General features: G+C 31.4%; 1 protein-coding gene across 3 annotated transcripts in view; it reads right to left on the bottom strand.

Annotated features, from left to right (window-relative positions):
- LOC127070638 (tyrosine-protein kinase transmembrane receptor Ror) overlaps positions 1-21782 on the bottom strand; it is a 286547-nt gene that overhangs the window by 59959 nt on the left and 204806 nt on the right. The gene's annotated exons all lie outside the window — the stretch shown is intronic.

Raw genomic sequence — 21782 nt, 5'->3', positions numbered from 1 at the left:
AGAAAACACTGCTCTAATTTCTAGGATCTTAAACAAATTCTAAAAATACTATTACGAATTCTTCTACAAATATTCTTCTACATTTCTAAAAATTCTATTACATATTCCTCTACGAATTCTAAAAAAAAAAAAAAAAGAAAGAAAGAAAGAAAAAAAAAAATTAAACCAATTTATCATAATTTACGAGTATTGTCGCAGATATAAAAATTGCTTATTTAAATGTTAGAAATAGTAGAGGAAACGGACGAAGAAAATTGTAAAATGATTGAAACGTAAAACTCAACGAGAAGAGAAAAGTAGAATAAAAAAAAGGAGAGAAAAAAAAAAAAAGAAAACAAGAAAAAGCAGAAAAGAATATCGAGCTCTCTAATTAAAAATTACTAGTTCTAGTTCGAAGATAAATATTTCCAAGTACGTTTAGTCAAGAGTCTGCGGAACTAATTTCAAGATCGATCACCCGATGTTCTCGAACTCTCTCGAGGAAGACAAAGAGAGAAAAGGATAGAGAGAAGAAAAGATAGATAGATAGAGAGAGAGAGAGAGAGAGAGAGAGAGAGAGAGAAAGAAAGAGAGAGAGAGAGACTCAATTAATGAATGAGTACGAGAGAGAAAGTAAAAGAGAGAGAGAGAGAGAGAGAGAGAGAGAGAGACTGAATCAGTGAATGAGCAAGAGAGAGAAAGAGAGAAAGAAAGAGAGAGAGAGAGAGAGAGAGATTGAGTCAGTAATGAGCAAGAGAGAGAAAGAGAGAGAGAGTGAAACAAGAAGAAAGACTTTCGTAACCACGATGCCTAGACTACAACAACCTCTGGCATCCTCTTCTCGAAGGGATTCCGAATTCCACGTTAATTAGCAGGTGGCACTTTAACCAGGACAAAGAGCGTCTAGACCGTCGACCCGTGAAACAATTCGCCTGTTTCGATACTTCAGAATGGGTGTTAAAGTCAACTACATGTATACATAGATTCGCGTACATGTATGTACAGTGTATGTGTTGTGTATGTGTATGTACGTATATGTGTTGGTGTAAGTGAATCTACATATGCGTTAGATGCGTACGAAACGCATCATCCCTTTAAAAGATCGTAGTCACCTAAACAACCCCTTTCCATCCCTCTCCCCTTACATTCTTTCTTTCTTTTTTCTTTTTTCTTTTTTCTTTTTTTTTTTCTTTCTCTGTCTGTCTGTCTGTCTGTCTGTCTGTCTGTCTGTCTGTCTTTCTCTCTCTCTCTCTTTATTTTTCTCATTGTGTGACTGGTACGAATCTCAAATCTCTTTTTCTTTTTTCGTAACTTCTTTCTTTTTTCGAGTTTTTCGAACAAATATAGAAAGATAAAGATATTCTCATTCGATATTTAATTAATATCGATGATATTGCTATTGTTATTATTATTGATTCGTTCACGTACATGCGATTGATTAAATAATGATTATTATTTATATTGTATTGTTGGATGACTATTATTATTTTTGATATCTGAATAAATTGAATAATAATTGAATGGTATAGGGAGGGTTGAGATGGGGTAGGATGGGCTAGGGAAAAGAGAGAGAGAACGTGAAAGGACACGAAAGGGTATTTTTCATTGGTACGGTGAAATAAAAAAAAAAAAAGAAAGAAAAAAGAAAGAAAAGGATCGACAGCTCGTGTAGGCTAATTAATTAAAGGATGATCGGGGTAGTCCATTCGAGTACATTCACTTTATTGGACTCGCCCTTTTCTCTTTTCTCTCTCTCTCTCCCTCTCTCTCTCTCTCTCTTTCTCTCTCTCTCTTTCTATCTTTTTCAACCCTTTGTTCAAGAGGAATGCAACGATCCGATCGACCAGCAATTAACTCCCTATAACGCCGTGTAACTTTGAAGTTCCATGCTTAAGTACATGACATATGTATGTATATGTATATGTACATGTGTGTAATATCCGTAGATTTGTAATTTTTGATTTTCGAGTTTTATCATTCCGTTTTATCATTCTATCATTGAACGTGAAATTACCTAAAGTTATTTACTTTTAATTTTATATTAATTCATATCCGAAGTTTCTAACGTTATTTATTTATTTATTTATTTATTTGTTTGTTTGTTTATTTATTCATTCATTTTGTTTATCATCGGTCGTAAAATTATTTACTTTTAATTTCGTTTTATCATTTTATCGTTGGACGTAAAGTAATATAAAATTATTTACTCTTAATTTCATATTAATTCGTATCGGAAGTTTCTAACGTTATTTATTTATTTATTTATTTATTTATTTATCCATCTATCTGTCTTTCTTCTTTTTCTATTTTTCTTTCTTTTTTCTTTTTTTTTTCGTCCAAGTTATACACTTGACATAATGTATATAAAGTATATTATTTAATACTTACAAATTTTTATTTCGAAAATACATTACTCGTGCAAAAATTTCTTCGAACGAGATCTGATTTAAAAAAGAAAAAAAGAATATATATATATATATTCATTTGTTAAATAACATTTCTAATCATCCTTTATTTCTCTTTTCCTCATTTCCCATTTTCTCCAACTGCAAACATTTCAAGGTCGTCCCACAGATCTCTCGTGTCAAGGTCTCAACGATTTCATTGTTGCACTCATTTTTTTTCATTGTTTTACAAACAGCATCGTATTCCATCCACGAGACGAGGAATAAAAAAATAAAAATAAAAAACAAAAAAAAGGAAAAAAGAATAACAAAAAAACCCAAGTATTATACGAGCGAATATATTACTTTCGTTGCGAGAGAGACAGAGAGAGAGAGAGAGAGAGAGAGAGAGAGAGAGAGAAATATCGAGAAAAAAAATAGCGAAAAAAAAAGAAAAAAAAAAGCGAAATAGAGGGTTAAAAAAAAAAGGAAGAAGGATGAGAGGGAGGTAGTCAGGGGTTCTCATTCGTCGAAAACTTTCCTTTCTCCTTCGAGTGGTTAAAGTTGCGTTTTCCCCGTTGATTTCGATCGGATCCAAACCCTTATCATCTTCTATCCACCCCTTCCTTCTCTCTCTCTCTTTCTCTCCCTGTCCCTCCTCATGCTTCCTTTTCTTTTTTTTTTTTTTCATCTCGTAGTACGTCCTCTCTTTTCGTGGACCATGAGTAGCACACTCGAAAATCCAAAGGAACGACGACGACGTACGGTAGTAGAGGTTGAATGCAATAATCGTGCTTTGCACATAGAGAGAAAAGAGAAAATAGAAAGGAGAAAATAGAGAGAAAGAGAGAGAGAGAGAGAAAGAGAGTTGGAAAGTGAGGGTTGTAGAAGGGAGTGTAGGTGGAGAGGGGTGGGAGGTTTAAGGGGGTTTTGGGAGGGGACACACACGGCTGTCTGCGCTCGTTCGGCCGTTTGACATCAAAGAGAAGTTTTGTCACGCGCGTAAAAAGGTGGTGGTAGTGGTGGTGATGGTGGGTAGGGTTTGGAAGAAGGTACAGAGGGTTTGGGTATGGACTACTACGAAAGAGAAAGAGAGAGAATATTTTAAGGAAGAGAGAAACGAATGTGCTTCTCTTCACAATGTACGTTATAAGCGTAATGCTATAGCCACTATCGAGTCTCGTCTACAAATATATCAAGTAATTTTATTTTATTTTATTTTATTTTATTTTATTTTATTTTATTTTTGTATTATTTTGTTTTGTTTTGTCTTGGTTTTTGTTTCATTCCTTTTTATTTCTTTCTTTCTTTCTTTTTTTTTTTTTTTCATTAATATATACGCGTGCGTGCAGATTTGCATGCGTGCATTTATGAATTTATGTATGTATATATTTATACATGTATGTATATATGTATGTATATATGTATGTATGTATGTATGTATGTACATTCTGTGTGTGTGTGTGTATGTGTGTGTGTGTGTACTTAATAACTTGCACGTGCGTGAAAACATCGAATTTAAAAGTGCGTCTCGTTGAATGCGATTTTTCTCTTTGATTTCTTTTTCTTTCTCTTTTTTTTTTTTTTTAATAATATGTATATGTATAAAAGGAGAGAGAGAGAGAGAGAGAGAGAGAGAGAGAGAGAGAGAGAGAGAGAGAGAGAGAGAGAGAGATTGGTACGAGAGGGTATCTCGTTTTTAATTCTTGATACGTGGTACGAATATCTCAGATTATTTTTTTTTTCCTTTTTGATCTTACAAACGAACGATTTCGAAGGAATAATGAAAGTTTGCAATGTCCATTTTACGAATCCGTATTATTTATTACGGCTATTCTTTTTTTATTTCTTTTTTTTTCTTTTTTTCTTTTCTTCTTTCCGTTTTCCTTTTTCTATTTTATTTTCCTTCCTTCCACCGATGAAAATCGATATTTCAAGTTAAACGAAACGTTCGGAAAAAAATTTCAATGGGAATCCAACAAGGAGGAATTTCTACAATATATCTTTTCATCTTTTTCGTCTCTTTCACCTTTTTTTTTCATCCTTTCATCGATACTTTCATAGAGTTATTTATATATGTTTTTGAGTTTAACAAATCGTGTTATATATGTATAATCGAGCTATAATGATGTTCTTTATTGTACGAGTTCTTCAAGAATAAATAAATAAATTAATAAATAGAATAAATAAAAAAAAATAAGAAAAAAATTATATATACAAGATATATATATATACAAATGTAAATAAAATATGTTTTAATTATAATATTTAATTAAAATGTCTAATAATAACTCTATAAGTAAAATATGTTAGAAACTGTAAGAACAATCTTTATATTTCAATTAAAATACATAGATATATATTTTCTCCTCTTCCTCTCTCCAACTCCACACCCCCATTCGAAAGAAAAGAAACGAAAAAGAAAAAGAACTAAAAAAAGAAAAAAAAGGAAAAGGAAAAATAAAAAATAGACAAAAACAAGAGCACAAATAAAACCTACATTATACCTTCCTTCGTTTTCATTTTGTTCTTTTTCAAATTTCCCTTCCCACTTTTCTTTCTACGTCATTCCTCCCTGTACCCTTTCCTCGCTACGTTCAAAACAATTTCACGACGTGATTTTAAACGCGAATGAATCTTACGAACGCACACACGCATGCCGTCCCTTTCTTACGCGAGAATCCAACAGAAAAAAACGAAAAAAAAAAAATAAATAAATAAATAAACAAATAAAGAAGCGAACGAAGACGAATAAATAATTAAAAAAAAAAAAAAGGAAGAAAAAAGAGAAAACAAAAAGAATGCAAAAGAGACGAAAAGAAACAGAAAAGCAAAAAAAAAACGAAAGATACGAAGAAACGAGATACACAAAGATCCGAGAATAGAGAACGAATTCGATGGGGAGGGTGGGAGGGAGGATGAAACAAGGGTGAGATAGAAAAGTATGAGTGAAAAATCTCAAGACACTTTCTTTCCTTTATTCTGTCATCCTTTTTTTTTCTCTACTCTATTCTTTTCTCTTCCATCTTTCTTCTTCTCGAAGACGAAGTTAGAGAAAAAGAAGGAGAAAAGGGGAAAAGGAGAAAAGGAGAGTAGGAGTAGGAGTAGGAGAAAGGGGAGGGAGTGAAAAAAAGAAAGCAAGCTTCGAGCAGCACGCGAACGTTCCTTCCTTTTTGTCTCGTGCTGTCTGCTCTTGACGTTTGCATTAAAGTCTCGAGCGGTGTCGAGCGATTTTACCGGCCAATACCACCATTTGCATTCGAGCTACCATCCAAGAGTTATAGATATATATAGATCGAGTTATTATTGCTTTCACATCGATGAATTTCAGACGAGAGAGAAAATTCTTTTCCGCTCGCTTGCTCTCTCTCTGTCTCTGTCTCTCTTTTCTTTTCTTTTCTTTTCTTTTCTTTTCTTTTCTTTTCTGTTGTTTTTTATTCTTTCTTTATTTTATTCCTTTCCTCTCTCTCTCTTTCTCTCTCTCTTTCTCTCTCTCTCTTGTCTCTTGTCTCTTGGGACGACAGGACGAATAATAATGAAAATTTTGTTAGAAATTCGCGCGTCCGACCGCACGAGCCATGAGGATCAAAGGCAGAGAATCCGTTTTGTTACGTCTCGTTCGTTGGCCTTTGCAAAATTCTGTACCAAAAAATAAAGAAAAAAAAGGAGAGAGAGAGAGAGAGAGACAGTATAGAAAAAAGGAAGAAAGAGAGAGACGAAGAAAAGAGACAAAAATAAAACTCGAGCCAACGATAAATTTCTCTTTCTACGTGCGATACAGCAACAACGACGTTGGCAATGCTACGACACCTTCTCTCCTTTTGTCATGATAATTAACAAAAAAAAAAACAAAAAAAAAAGAAAGAAAGAAAATTAAAATAAACAAATAAATAAATAAAGAAGAAGAAGAAGAAGAAGAAGAAGAAGAAAAAAAGCAACTCTCGAAATCGTTGGAAAAGTTGTTTGAAAAAGAATCCGTGCAACGTAAATGTGTATCATCGATCACTAAAAAGAAATGAGAAAGAAAGATAGAAGAGAAATGTAGGGCGGGGATGGAGTGAGATGAGAGTGGGGGTAAAGGGTGATTGTGGAGGTGGTTGTGTAGGTGGTTGTGGAGATTGTGAAGGTTGAGTTGGGGAGTGTTACTGGCGGGGGTGAAAGAGACGAAGAGCCGAAGAGACCTCGTCGATATTCCAGGACTTTATTGAAGCGTGGAATAATTCATGAAAGAGGGCGGATAGTGCCAATTATAAAATAACGAACCCTGGTATAGTGTGTATAGGCACAACGACGATGGACGAAATGAGTGAGGGAAAGGGGTAAAGGGTAGACAAAGTAGAGAATGACGTTGAAGAACTGGAGACTGGAGAATGAAAGAAAGAAAGAGAAAGACATATATATATATATATATATATATATATATATATATAGAGAGAGAGAGAAAGAGAAAGAGAGAAAGGGGTGGGAGGGAGGAAGAAGAAAGAAGTTCCTCCCTCTATGGAGTATCAGAGGACGTGACGGTACCTTCAAAGGCCCTTCGCCCTTTCTATCGTTCTTTTTTTTCTTTCTTCTTGCTTCTTTTTTCTTTATTTTTTCGTTTCTCCTTCTTCTCCTCTCTCTTTCTCTATCTTTTCTTTTTTCTTTTCTCTTTCCTTTTTTTTCTTTTTTATTCTGTGGTCAAGATTCGTCTACTTCTTTCTCTTTTTACTTCTTTTTGTTCCTTTTTCCCTTTTTCTTTTCCTTTTTTTTTTTTTTTTGATTCTGTGTTCAAGATTTCTTTTTTTCTATTTCTGTTTTTTTTTTATTTCTTTCTTTCGTTTTGTTCTTTATCTTGTTTGTTTATTTTTGATTTTGTTTCTGTCCTTCCGTCGTTCTTGATAATTCTCTCTCTCTCTCTCTCTCTCTTTTTTGTTTTCTGTCTTTCTCTTGTTTGGAGGAAAATCGATTTTTAATGAATAATAAAAATAGTTTTTAATATTGTTTATTGGAAATAATAAAAAAGAGAAAGAGAGGGAAAATGAGAGGAAAAATTATGAAACGGGAAAAAATATGAAGGAGAGAGAGAGAGAGAGAGAGAGAGAGAGAGAGAGAGAGAGAGAGAGAGAGAGATGATTCGACCATCTATATTTTCAATTTATTTCCATCTCTTTTCCTCTCACATTTTCTACCTTTCCATTCACTTTCCGACGTATCTAAAAACGCATTTTAATTCGCTATTTCATCCTCGAGTGTTTCTGAAAGAACAACAACAACAAAAATAATAATAAAAGAAGAAAAAAGAATGGATGAGAAACCGCGTAAACGAAAAAAAAAAAGTTAATAAAAAAGAAAAAAAAAATAAAGAGAAGAAAGAACCGTCTATAACGGCCGGTTATTAAGCTCAAGCGTTTTTGAAAAGCGAGAGAGAGATAAAAAAAAATAATAAATGAAAAAAGAAACGAAGCAAACAAAGAAAGGATCACGCGAAAGAAAAAGTATGAGGAAATAAAAAAATAAAAAGAGAAAAAGAAGAATCGTTAAAGAGTCCCCGTTCTAATGGTGGTCAATTATTATTTCCGCATATTTTTAACGAACAAACAAACAAAAAAATAAATAAATAAAAAAAGATAAGCAAGAAAAAAAGAAGACAGCGTAAAGAAAAAAAAAAAGAAACGAAATGGAAAAAGAAACGAAGAAAAATACGAAAAAAAACATAGCAAGTAAAAAAATAAAAAGAAAAACCATCCCCCATAGTGATGATCTATTATTATTTCCAAATATTTTTAAAAAACAAACAAGAAATTAGAATGAAAAATAAATAAATAAATAAAAAAAAAAAGGAAACAGACAGCAAGGAAAAGAAAATAGATCGCGTAAAGAAAGAAAGAAGATACAAAAAAAAATAATAATAATAATAAATCAATAAAAAAAAAGAGAAAGAAAAAAACAAAACAATAAAAACAAATAAAGAAAAACCTTCGGTTACTATTATTCGCAGCTGTCTTTAAAAACGAAATTCGTTTTTCGACGAATGACAACAATGCTTTTCAATTCCGTTTGTTAAAAATAATAAAAAAAAAGAGGAGAAAGAGAGGAAAAATTGGAGGAAAAATCATCAGCAAACAAAAATCGATGAGACAACAACGAAAGCGTTAATGACGATGTAAAAATAAGGAGAAAAAAAGTGCACGTAAGAGGACAAAAAAAAAGAAAAAGGAAAAAACATACAAAAAAGAAGATCAAGGAAAACCAAAAAAAAAAAAGAAGAAGAAAAAGAAGAAAAATAAGAAAAATAAGTGGCGTCCATAGCGATGGTATCTCGTTCCTTGGGTCCTTGAAGTGGACGCAGACTGTCGCCAATTTCGAATGTCACTGGCAGAAAACGCGAAGAGCTTTTTAACGGAAGGAGGAGTGGGAGTAAGGGTGGTTGGAATGGGTGAGATGGTTAAGTGGGGATGAAAAGGAGTAGAGGGAGAACGTAGCTCTTTCTCTTTTTCTCTCTCTCTTTTACTAACAAAGCTCGAAGCTACGTTGTCTCGATCTTCGTTCCGCAACGTAATCTCTCCCGGCTTTAATTAAACTTTCATTTCGACTCGTTCCAAGCTACGTGTGTCGGACGTCAACGGCTTTGAGTCGTTTTAGATGGTGATACTACAGAAAAAAAAAAATAAATAAATAAATAAATAAATAAATAAATAAATAAACAAATAAATAAATTTTCCGGGCCATTAAGAATTAATAAATTAAGGAATAATAAATCTTTGCAAACTTTGGTCCAATCAAATCGTATGTTTCTTTTTGAAAATGTTAAAATAATAGAGAAAAAACAAACAACAGAAAAGAAGAAAAAAAAGAAACGATAAGTTTATTAGTTCTCAACAATTGTTGTGTTATTTTCTTTCTCTCTTTCTCTCTCTCTCTCTCTCTCTCTTTTTCTCTTCTAATCAATCATAGCATGTTACGTGAAAAATCATTGTGAGAATTAGAAACGAATGAACGATCGAACGAACGAACGAACGAACGAAACGTTCGTTTCGTTTTGCTAGGTTGGTTTCGTTACCACCCTTCCTCCCCTTCACCCACCCTTCCACCCACCTTCCAACCTCCTACCAACCCACCCACCCACCCCAATTTCAGATGTCACTAACAGAAAATCGTTTCAGCCTTTATGGCGACGGTCCTCTAGCAAGCACACCGGGGGTAGTTACAGGGAGGGGGTGGATTGTTTGGGGGTTGGGTTGGACCAGCTAGTGGCTCGTGTTTTCCTTCGAACGCGTTCACGAATTCGGCTTTAATTAAAGTCTATCCGTTTGAGACAGCGAATTGGCTCTCCGTTCATTGAACTAGCATCACCGAGAGAATAGAGGGTTTAGAATACCGAGTTAAATGAGAGGAACGAAGGGGGGTGGAAAGAAAAAAGAGAAAAAAGAAAAGAAGAGAAAGAAAAAAAGAAAAGCAAAATTGTGACAGATATAAATACGTACGACATTAAAGAATATTACGTATACATATGTATACGTATCATTGAAATAACTATTAAAATTATATAATTAAATCATATTAAATTATAATTCAATATTGATATTAAATCATATGATTCAAATAAGTACAAAAATCTACGTCGATCATTTTTTTCTTGATGAATATTATTTTTCATTTGGATTCCTTTTTTTTTTTTTTTTCTTAACAAAATTCCATCAACAATAACAACAACAATAACGATAATAAAAATAGCGGCAACGACGATTACATTCGGTCAAAAAAATCATAATGCTCGTTATCGTAGTGTCAGAATAATTATTATACTGTTTTATAATTATGTACTTTACGCCTTTTAGGGCGAATTAACGAGGTCCTTTCTCTTTCTCTCTCTCTCTCTCTTTATCCTTGTGTATAAGCATGCCAGTTCATCCCCCAGTAAATTTCCGGGGCGTCTGTTCCATGAGGGTGCGAACATTACCCCCTTTTACAACCCCCCTCCACCCACTCCTAACACGTCTCTTAGGCGCTCGTATTTATTTTTGTTTTGTTTTCTTTCTTCCTTTTCTTTATCTCTCTTTTTTTCATTTATTCTATTTTATTTTTTTTTCAACGAGAGAGAGACAGAGAGAGAGAGAGAGAGAGAGAGAAGGGACGAAAGAGAATCTGTAAAATAAAAAAATCGTTACGAGACATCCCGATGTATCGGTTAATAAATAAAAATTCGATCGAACTTTATTTTCCTGAGTAAAAAATACGATTCGTTTCGATCGAGAATGAACGCGAACAAGCATTCTCTCTCTCTCTCTCTCTCCCTCTCTCTCACACATATGCGTGGGATTATTTTTTTATTTTTTTTATTATTTCTATTTTTCTTTTTTCAACAGATCTATAAAAACTCCGAGGGTAGGTAACAATTCAAAGAGAAATTAATTAAATCTCGAAATGCAATACCCGATCGAACCCGTACAAAAGTTTGCTCGTTTTAATTCCGTACGAAACAAGTAAATCGATTATATATACATACATACATACATATATATATATACACTCATACAAATATAAATAACCATTCAACTATTCGCTTTTCCATTTTCACGGAATACCTATTCACTAGTAGCTAAAAAAAATATTCCCTCTCTCTCTCTCTCTCTCTCTCTCTCTATATATATATATATATATATATATATATATATATATATGTATGTATGTATGTATATATATATATATCCCTTCATTTTTATTCTTCTCACACACGTGGTACAGTGAAAGAGCTTAGAACGAGTCGTTGCAAGAAAGCGCAACTCACTCGGTCTCAAACCCCCCTTAAGCGAACAACCACCAGCACCACCACCATCACCATCTTCACAACCACCAACACTATCACTACTTTCCCTACCACCACAACTATCACTAAAGTCAACGTGCCGTATTTGCTCTAGCGTGAGGTAAAGCGAGAGGACATGAGAGACAAGAGAGGATGCTTCACCCCCGCACTTCACCCTCTACCCCTTCCTCCTCCACTACCCAACCATCTACTCAACCACCAACCTACTAAGGCCTTTCATGTAAAAAAAAAAAAAAAAGAGAGAGAAAGAGAAAGAGAGAGAAAGAAGATAGAAGGAAATACTAGAGAAACAGAGACAGAGATAGAGAGAAAGAGAGAGAGAGAGAGAAAGAAAGAAAATATCGATTCGGGCTACCGAAGTTGATGTTGAAGTCAAAGTCGAAGGAGTTGCACTTTAAAATCGCGAATTTAAAGGTGGACGAAAGGACGATCACTACTGAAAGAGTTCTATCCCTTCTATATCTCTCTCTATCTCTCTCTCTCTATATATATATATATATATATATATATCTTTATCTCTCTATCTATATCTCCATCTCTAGATACTTTACCTCTACAATATGGCGGAACGTCTTTGCTGATTGAACAAACGTTTTCTCCTTTCTCTAAACTCCTCCACTTTATCTTTCCTTTACTATTCTAGGAATATGGCTGCTGATCCCGCAATGTTTTCCAAATCGAACCCGTTTCAGACATTTTTCTATATCTCTCTCTCTCTCTCTTTCTCTTTCTTTCTTTCTTTCTTTTTCTATTTCTCTCACGTGCGCGTTATGCTAAAAATGAAAGAGGAAAAGAAAAAAAGTAAAACAAAAGATCGCTCGAACGTAAGAAATGTTTTCGTGAACTTCCTGAATATTTCATGCCTCTATTTTCTAAATCGAAAATACACTCACTTTCTCTTTCTCTCTCTCTCTCTCTTTCTTTTCGTTACCTTTCAGCTAACTTCACATTGTCTAACCTAACCTCACTTTTAACCTTCTTTACAATACCTCTTCGAAAAGCTCTTTTTGTCAAACTCGTTGGTAGGTATTCTCTTGTAAAAATTAATCGTGACCCCCATAGATATCTCGTCGTCATCTCACCCTTTACCCCTTCTATTTCCAACCCCTTACTACTTAAAAAAAAAAAAAAGAAAGAAAAAGGAGCACGTTTCTCGGGAGTATTACTACGTTCTAATATTCTCAGGCTCTTTGAACCACAAAAACCGGGCGCGCGATTTTAATAACCGGAAGAGAACGTTTGCCGCTTAATTAAGGGGACTCACCCCCTCCTACCGCAACCCATCCACCATTACCACCAACCACCCACCCTATTTCACCGTAGTCCTATCAGAGAGTCCTGTAGTCGGTGGTAAATCGAGGGTGCACGCGTGGTTTAACGGCTGTGCGAGACGGCTCCTTTCTTCTTTGGTAAATTCTAAGGTCGTTTCTCTTCTGGCATGCTTAAAGAGTTCGTTTAATCAAATTGAGAATCGATATTAGGAGTACGTGTGGGTATTCGTTCGAAACGCGATAGAGAGTGTATATTTGTATATTTGTTTTCTTTTTAGGCGGATTTGTTTTTTTTTTTTTTGATCATTTTTTTGTTTATGGTTCTGTTTTCCTTTTTTTTTTCTTTGAATCCAAAAATGAATAATAATAATAAATATATATTTTAATACGTATTATGTATATTATAATATTATATACATATATAATAAATAAATAACTAAATAAATACATATATATATAGTATAATATGTATTTGTTTGTGTATATAAAAAATGATATATACATATATAAAAGGAAAAAAATATTTATAGATATATGTAACATATAATGTATCAAATAACATTTCATATTGTTTGTCAATTATTTTAAAGATATGAAATAGAATATTCCAGTTGGATGTGAAATTTATTGAATTTTACTTTTCCTTATGGCACATTAGAATCATTACGTTTTTCTTTGTCATTTTCTTCTTCTTCTTCTTCTTTTTTAATCGATTAGATATTTTATCATAAAAATATCATTAAACGAGTATAAGCTGCAAGTTAATAATTAACGAGTTATAATCAACCTATGTTTTTTACAATCGCTACTTAATATACGTAAAATACCACCCTTATATAACAAAATATAACAAAATAATTTTATAAACATTTTTGAAACGTTAACACGACAAAACAATAACGTGTATAACGAGTTCCTCAAATTATAGCAAATCTAACAATTCTATTTCCAAGTGTCGAGGACAGAAGGAGAAGTATACAAGTAGACTGACTTATACATACATACATACATACATACATACATACATACATACATACATACATACATACATACATACATACATACATACATACATACATATATATATATATTCTCTTCTTTGGTTCGTCATACTTCCTTCACATCAGTTCCCCCATAGTCTTTGTCCGTTGTTGAGTTTGCTCCCGCGGGCTACGTCAAGTATATCCGCGTTGGCCCGTTGTTATAGGGGAGATATTTTCACCCTCTCCTCTTCTCCCACCCTTATTCCACCCTTAGTCCACCCCCACTCCAGTTTAAGCCGACGTGAGAAAGGTAGTACGTCGTTTTAAAACGGACGAAGGCTTTGATGTCCAGGTCAGGATTTCTCTCTTACCCTTACTTCCTTTTCTACCTCTCCTTAAGCGATATCCATGCAGGCGTTTTAGACCAATTAAGAAATTTTATTCTCGTTTTAATTAAGATCGTAATCTCTCTGGTAACGTTGGATAATCTTTTTGGATAATCTTCTACGTGATTATCGACAAATCGTTCGTTTGTAATACGGATTGTAATAGTAATTTGTAAAGTATTCTGATATATTTTTAATTTTTTGTTTCTTTTTTTTTTGTATTTATATTCTATTTTATTTTTATTATATTCTCTTTTTTCTTTTTATATTTAAATTCTATATTAAATTTTATGTTATATATATATATGTATATATATATATATATATATATATATATATGTATATAATTTTATGATTTTATATAATAAATGATTTTATACTTTTGTTCAATACGAAGTAAGAAATTATTGTATTGTTATGTGAATGTGTTAAGTTTATATTATATTATAGAACAATGTACTATAATAAATTACTATAGTAATATATAAGTTTGTAAAAAATATATATACGTATATATGTTAAGTATATATTAATATATTACTTTATAAATTAATATAAATAATTTTATACTTTTGTTTAATAAGAAATAAAAAAATATTGTCACATTAATACGTTAAGTAAGTACACAATGAAACAATAATAAATTAACATAATTGTAAGTATAAATTTGTAAAAAAAAGAATATATATATATATAAAATACATATTTTGAATAAACAATAATAAATTTTTATAATCAATACAAATAACTTCATATTTCCGTTTAACATAAAATAAAACAAATATTATTATATATACCCATGTTAAACTATAATACATTACTTTATAAATCAATATAAATAACATTATAAATACAATTATTTTCATTCTATTTAACATTTTCAGATTACCATGTACAATATGATAACTGTATAACTTTCCAAATTAATAAAAAAAATAACTTCTTTATAATATCTCTTAATACCAATTAAACAAACATTGTCATGCACACGTATAAGATGTTTATTCTTTAATAAATATATCAAAAGAGAAAAGGACATAACGAAACAAAATTTTTATTAAGAAAAAAAAAAAGAAAAAAACAAATCTTACGTGACTTCTCAACGTGTCAGTTTTTAATATCAATTTCTAAAATCACCCCTATACACACACACACGCGTATAGCGATTTTACTCGACCATTAACATAAAACCTTACTTTATATTTCATAATAAATTATCACTGAAAAAAAGGATATAAAAGGGGTGTAAAAAGGGAGAAGGTTTGAACCGACTGTGATTTAAACAATTTGTTCAAGGGGTTTTCTGGTATCGTTAAGTCGACGAAAAGAACTAGCCACATTCTTTATACTATTAGCCGTTGTCTGTTCCACGAGAATGAGATAGAAAAAGAAAAAGAGAGAGAGAGAGAGAGAAAGAAAGAGAAAGAGTAACAGTAACAGTAACAGTAAGAGTAAGAGTAAGAAAGAAACAGAAAGAAAGAAAGAGAAAGAAAGAAAAAAAGAAAAGAGAGAAAGAGAGAGAGAGAGAGAGATAGTAGGGGTTGAATAAGGTTCTTTAGAACCACCCCTGTGCGAACTGGTCTGAAAACTTTGTCGGAGCTCACTCTGCAGTTGGGGTGGCAAGTGATTCTTTGTAGCTGGAGGGCCGTCCCTGCGGTTATGTTGCAAAATGCGAGGCTTTTCCCATTAAGGGCTCCAACCATTTCTCTTTTCCTTCTCCTTCTTCTTCTTCTTCTTCTTCTTCTTCTTCATCTTTCTCTCTCTCTCTCTCTCTCTCTCTCTCTTTCTTTTTTCTTTTTTTTTTCTTTCTTATTTTTCTTCTTTTTTTAAGATCAAACAACATTACTACCACCATCGATTTTGTATCTATCTATCTATAATAAAGTCTAACGAGTTTTACGAAATCAATGAACTACCACTGTATTATCTTCTTATCTTTTTGTCTTTTCTTATATTCTCTCTTTCTATTTTCTTATCTATATTCTTATTTATCCATCTATTTATCCATCTTTTTCTTTCTTACTTAATTATTAATGAGTTTTACGAAATCAATGAATTATCATTGTATTATCTTCTTATCTTTTTGTCTTTTCTTATATTCTCTCTTCCTATTTTTTTATCTATATTCTTATTTATCCATCTTTTTCTTTTTTACTTTCGTATTAACGAGTTTTACGAGATCAATGAACTATCTCACTGTATTATCTTCTTATCTTTTTCTTTTTCCTTTTGTCTTTTCTTATATTCTCTCTTTTTCTTTCTCTCTTTCTATTTTCTTATCTATATTCTTATTTATCCATCTATTTATCCATCTTTTTCTTTCTTACTTTCGTATTAACGAGTTTTACGAAATCAATGAATTATCATTGTATTATCTTCTTATCTTTTTGTCTTTTCTTATATTCTCTCTTTCTATTTTCTTATCTATATTCTTATTTATCCGTCTATCTATCCATCTTTTTCTTTCTTACTTTCGTTTTTTATTTCTACATTCGAAGAGAGCTCCGTGAAAAAATGCTGGAACGCGTCTCGTAGAACAACTCGAAGAGGAAGGTATGTATGTACGTGATGTTTTCATCGCGAGTTGGAGTGGGTTACTTAAATCTAAAAATCGAGAGAAAAACTCGTGGCGTTGCGAAGAGCTTCACAACCCCTCGTTCGTATTCTTTTTCTTTTTCTTTTCTTTTTTTTTATTATCTTTTTTCTCTTTCTTTCTTTTTTCTCTCTTTCCCTTTTCTCACGTTGCTCACCGTTCTACACTATGATTCTTATTTCTTGTTGTAACTTTTTAATAATGTTTTGAACAGGCTATGTTTATGTAACATCTTTTTTTTTCTTTTCTTTTTTCTTTTTTTTTTTGATTTTATTTAGATCGATGGAGTATACCGGTGAAGTTTGATCGTTAAAACTTGGGACACCCTATGTGTATATACGTGTGTGTCTCTGTGTGTGTATGTGTGTGTGTGTGTGTTGTCTACGTTAGGTCACTTCTTTTTATACTTTTTTTTTTAAATATATTTTACGTTAAAAAAAAAGAAACAAAATCCATAATTAATTCAATTGAAAGATGGCACGATTACGTGTACGGTGTTCGCGAATAGAAATTTTTGTTGGGAACATTATTAAATAAGCTGATGAAAAAAAGAAAAAAAAAGGCTGGTACATAATTCCATTTGTCCCAATGTTTTTTTTTTTTTTTATGAAATCATTCGAGGCAGATATAATGATACATAATAATAATAATACGAAACGATGCAACAGCACGATGTTGGCGACAAATGGTGGCGTATAATAACAACCCACGTGTCTTGTAAATACAAATAACAGAAGTAAAAGCAATTCATTGTTGAGTACGATACTTAACAAGGGTGTTAGTAAAAATTTATCGAACAAATTTCGAACGTTGTCTTTCTCGAAAAAAAAAAGAATTAAAAGAACAAACAAACAAAAATATAGAAGGGAGAATTCATACGCAAAAATTGTGAACACCCTATATTTTGTATTACAGTACTGGGATGCTCTAATACATGCGAGGAAATATTTTAATTGGTTTGTTATTTCGAATACATCGAAACGGTATTAAAAAAAAAAATTATAAAAATAAAAAAATATATATAATATATATATATATATATATATATATATATATATATATACAATAAAAAAAAAGAAAACGGAAAAAAGAAAAATTATTTTTGCTCCGTTTCTTTTTTTTCGAATTATTAAGAGCTTCGTTATAAAGTTACTTTACATATTATAGATTTTATAAATTGCATTGAGAAAAAGTTTGTAAACACTGTGTAGTACTTAAAAACTATTAGTAAACTCTTATGAAATAAAATATTTGACAAAGGTAATCGAAAATCAAGCACTCGAGTTAGATAGCTCGACAAAATAAAATCTAATAGGACGTGAAATATAAATTTTATTAGAGAATATTATATTTCAGTCTATATATATTTTATAAACAATATTATATTTCTCTCTCTGTCTCTTTCTCTCTCTCTCTTTCTCTCTCTCTCTCTCTTTCTCTCTCTCTCTCTCTTTCTTTCTCACTTTTTTTATTTAATTGTTCAAACGTACAAAAATTAAATATCTGTACTAAAGATATAAAAATATTAACCACTTATTAAAAACAATATTATTTTTATTCCATTCCATTTATTATATTCGATTTATTTTAATCAATTTCTTCTGCATACTCACTCGACCATCTTTAATATAATTTTTAGTTACAACTTTTTGTAAGAGAAAAATTATTAAAGAAAGGAGGGGGAGAGAGAACAAGCAGATTAAAAGAAAAGAAAGAAAAGAATAAAAGATGAAAAGAAACAATAAGAAAAGATTAAATAAAGAGATATTACAAATAAAGAAATATTATTTAAATATTATTAAATATTATTATAATCAATAAATTAAATTTATATATATATATTAAATATGATTATAATTGATAAATTCAATTTATATACATAATAAATATCATTATATTTAATACAATATATTAAACATATTATTTTAAATATTATTCTAAAATAAAGACAGTAGTAGGAAGAGGAGGAGGAGGAGGATTTTGAAAAATGAAAAAAGAAAAAGAAAGAAAATCGAGAAAAGAACAGAGGGTAGAAAAGAAAAGAGAAAGAAGTTGAGTTATCAACAAAGGACGAAAGGGACGAAAGGGGTTAGAAATAAAATCGAAGGGACAACTTTCTTTCGATGATATATCTTCATTATCTGATAATATATCTTCCGAGACGACACACGTATCTTTCTCTCTCTCTCTCTCTCACCCTCTCCCACCCTCTCCCTCTCTCTCTGTCTCTCTTTCATACACACACATCGGTCAGATTCTTTTCTGATGGATAAAAAAAAGAAAAATACAGAAAAGAAAGAAACAGAAAAAGAGAGAGAGAGAGAATGTATCGTTTTCGTCTTGAAACGAAGAACAAAAAGAGAGAGAGAGAGAGAGAGAGAGAGAGAGAGAGAGAGATATGTTGCACAAATGGGATGAAGAAGAGTAAAGAAAGAGGGTAAGACTTTTTGATACTATTGTAAGAGAGAGAAGGATGAAACGAGTGTGTGTATGTGTTAAAAGAAAGAAAGAAAAAGAGAGAGAGAGAGAGAAAGAGAGAAAGAATGTGAAAGAAAAGAAGAAAAAGAACGAATGATATAGTAAGAAGAGTCCCGTTAGATTGAGTTTCAAGTTGTACGCCAACAAAACTCAAGCCGTCGTTTCGTCCTTCGAAAGGGAACCCTTGACTTGCCACGAGCAACGGATCAGGGCCGTATCTATTCTATTTCGAAACACCTAGAGACCTTTGCCCTTTGCTTTCTCTTTATTTTTCTATATTTTTCTATATTTTTCTTTAGTTTTCTTTTTCTCTCTTTCTCTCTCTCTCTCTTTCTCTTTCTCTCTTCTTTTCTTTTTTTCTTCTCATAATTTTTATTTATTTATTTATTTAGATAATATTTAATAGTATCTAAATAGTATTTCTTTTCTTTCTTTTAATATTTACTTATCTAGTCTTCTTTTATTGTTTGATCTTTTATTTATTTTTTTGTCCTTTTCTTCGATCCTTACAAAACGAACGGATGGAAGAACGAAGAAACGAGTGAGGATAATTTATTGAATTTTTTTCTTTTCTTTTTGTCCTGTTCTTCGTATTTTCACCTTCTCTCCCTCTCTCTCTCTCTCTCTTTAATCTTCTCTTTTTGTACTTCATTGATACGATTTCCATCCCTTTCAGAAATAATTTCATCTTTCACTCATTCATTTACTCACTCGTTATTACTATTATTATTATTATCATAATTATTACTAATTTTTTCATCTTTACGTCTTCTACACGAAACAAACCGATCGTAGGAAGAAAGAGAAAAAATCAAATGAAAAAATAAAAACAAAACAAAAAAAAAGCAGAAGAAACGAAAAACAAAAAAAAAGGAAAGAAAAGAAAAGAAAAGAAAAGAGAAAATTAATCCGTCCTCGAAGCTCGCCTTTTTTACGCGTGTTCCTCCGTGATCGAGGGTTCTCCACGTTTAATTTTTTTTTTTCGTCCTCTCTCTCTCTCTCTCTCTCTTCTTCACCCTCCTTCGATTTGATTACTCTTCTCTCTTCTTCAATCGTCTCTCGCACTTCACCGATAATACAGTTTAAGTATTACACGTGACCATTCGATTCGAAGAGTAAGGGATAGTTAGGTGGAATTGAAAAAGGTGGGGTAGGGGTTGAAAGAGGTGGAGTGGAGGGGGAGGTAAAAAGAAACTTTTTCATTTGCAAAGAGATACCTAAAGCTTCTTCCCCTTATATTTACCATGCTTTTAAGTAAGTGTACGTTAAGTTATTGATACGGGAAGTAAAGCAGAGAAACTGGATATTAAAAAAAAAAAAAAAAAAAGAAAGAAAAATAAAAAAGAAAAGAGCACCCTTCAAAACCTACCAGTTTCTGCTCGTTTATTTTACTTTACTTTTGCCACGCGTCCATTCTGTGTATCCTCGTGTATGTGCATAATGTGCACAGTGTGCATATTTGTGAGTCGATTTATCAGCCAATATAATGAAAAGGGCCGGGTAATCGGCAAACAAAGGGATTTTGTTTCTTATCAAAACACCCGGCAATTTTTAAATGCTCGAGAGATAAATGTATTCGTAATTTATTAATCGTAAATTTATTTCAACATTTTTAGGAAACTCTTATTGGATTTTATCTAGAAGATCGTGAGGATCGTTCTCGTTTTTTTCTTTTCTTTTTCTGTGTTCTTTCTTTTTTCTGCTTTTTTTATTCTTCTTTTGATAATTTAGCGTTTAGAGATAGGTTCGATTTAGTTTTAGATTTTATGCAAAATTTAATCGTTCGAGTTGTTCGTAGATTTTTAAGGAAGCTTTCGAAATCAAGAAAAGTAAAAAATCGTCGGACAAAATCGCATCTTCGTATTTACTCATCTTTAATTTAATTCCACATCTCAATCAGAGAGCACAGATTGTGGTAATGTATTTTAATTTTACGATTTTAATTTTAAGATTTACAATTTTTATTTAATCGATTAATTTTCATAATAAATGTTTATCGTTAAATAAATTATTGTTTAATTAAGTATACGATAAATAAATATTTTGTTCGAACTTCGAATATAAATGTTAGATCGGTATATCGTTTAAATAATTGTTGAGAGATTTATTTTTATTCCCACATAAATTTGAATTTATTTTATGCTTTAAAAGTGTAATAAATACGCGAAAGAGAGAGAGAGAGAGAGAGAGAGAGAGAGAGAGAGAGGTTTTCGCGAAATTTGCGAGAGCTCTTTAACTTAAATATAAGTTTTAAACATTAGTTAAGGTACATGAGTAGCCGAGAGTTGTTAACGTATGTAAGTACTTAGTTTTGTATTTTTGCTGAATCTTATTTTTTATGTCTTTTTCTCCATCTTTTTTTTTCTTTTCTTTTTTTTAAGGGTTCGTAGATTTTCATCCCCCAGAATAAAAAAAAAGAAAATTTAAATAAATACAGTTTTCTCGCATTGTACGTAAGTCGAAGGTGTAAGCTCTTTCTTCTCTTTTTCATTTATTTTTTTATTTTTCTTTATTCTTTTTTTATTTATTTATTTATTTATTTATTTTTTTACTTTTCTTTTCTTATTTTCAACTCAAGAAAGATTTATCACGCAAAATATTTTTGTTATTAATGTATAAAAAATACGTTGTATCTCAGCTATCGAACGTATTATTCTACAAAAGGTGATGCAATTTAACTCAAACTAATGTTTTAATAAATAATTTGTATTTCATGATTACAATTGTACATTACACGCGTAGTTCTTTCTTTTTCTTTTCTTTTCTTTTTTCTTAAACAATAATTATACATCTCACGTGAAATAACTTTTACATTTCATAATTATATATTGTACATCAGTACACTTCCATTCCTTTCTTTTTTTTTGTTTTTTAAATAATAATTATATACTTCGTATGAAAT

This window comes from Vespula vulgaris, chromosome 19 (assembly GCF_905475345.1).
Source record: "Vespula vulgaris chromosome 19, iyVesVulg1.1, whole genome shotgun sequence".
Classification (NCBI taxonomy): domain Eukaryota; kingdom Metazoa; phylum Arthropoda; class Insecta; order Hymenoptera; family Vespidae; genus Vespula; species Vespula vulgaris.
This window is presented reverse-complemented; position numbering and strand designations above follow the sequence as displayed.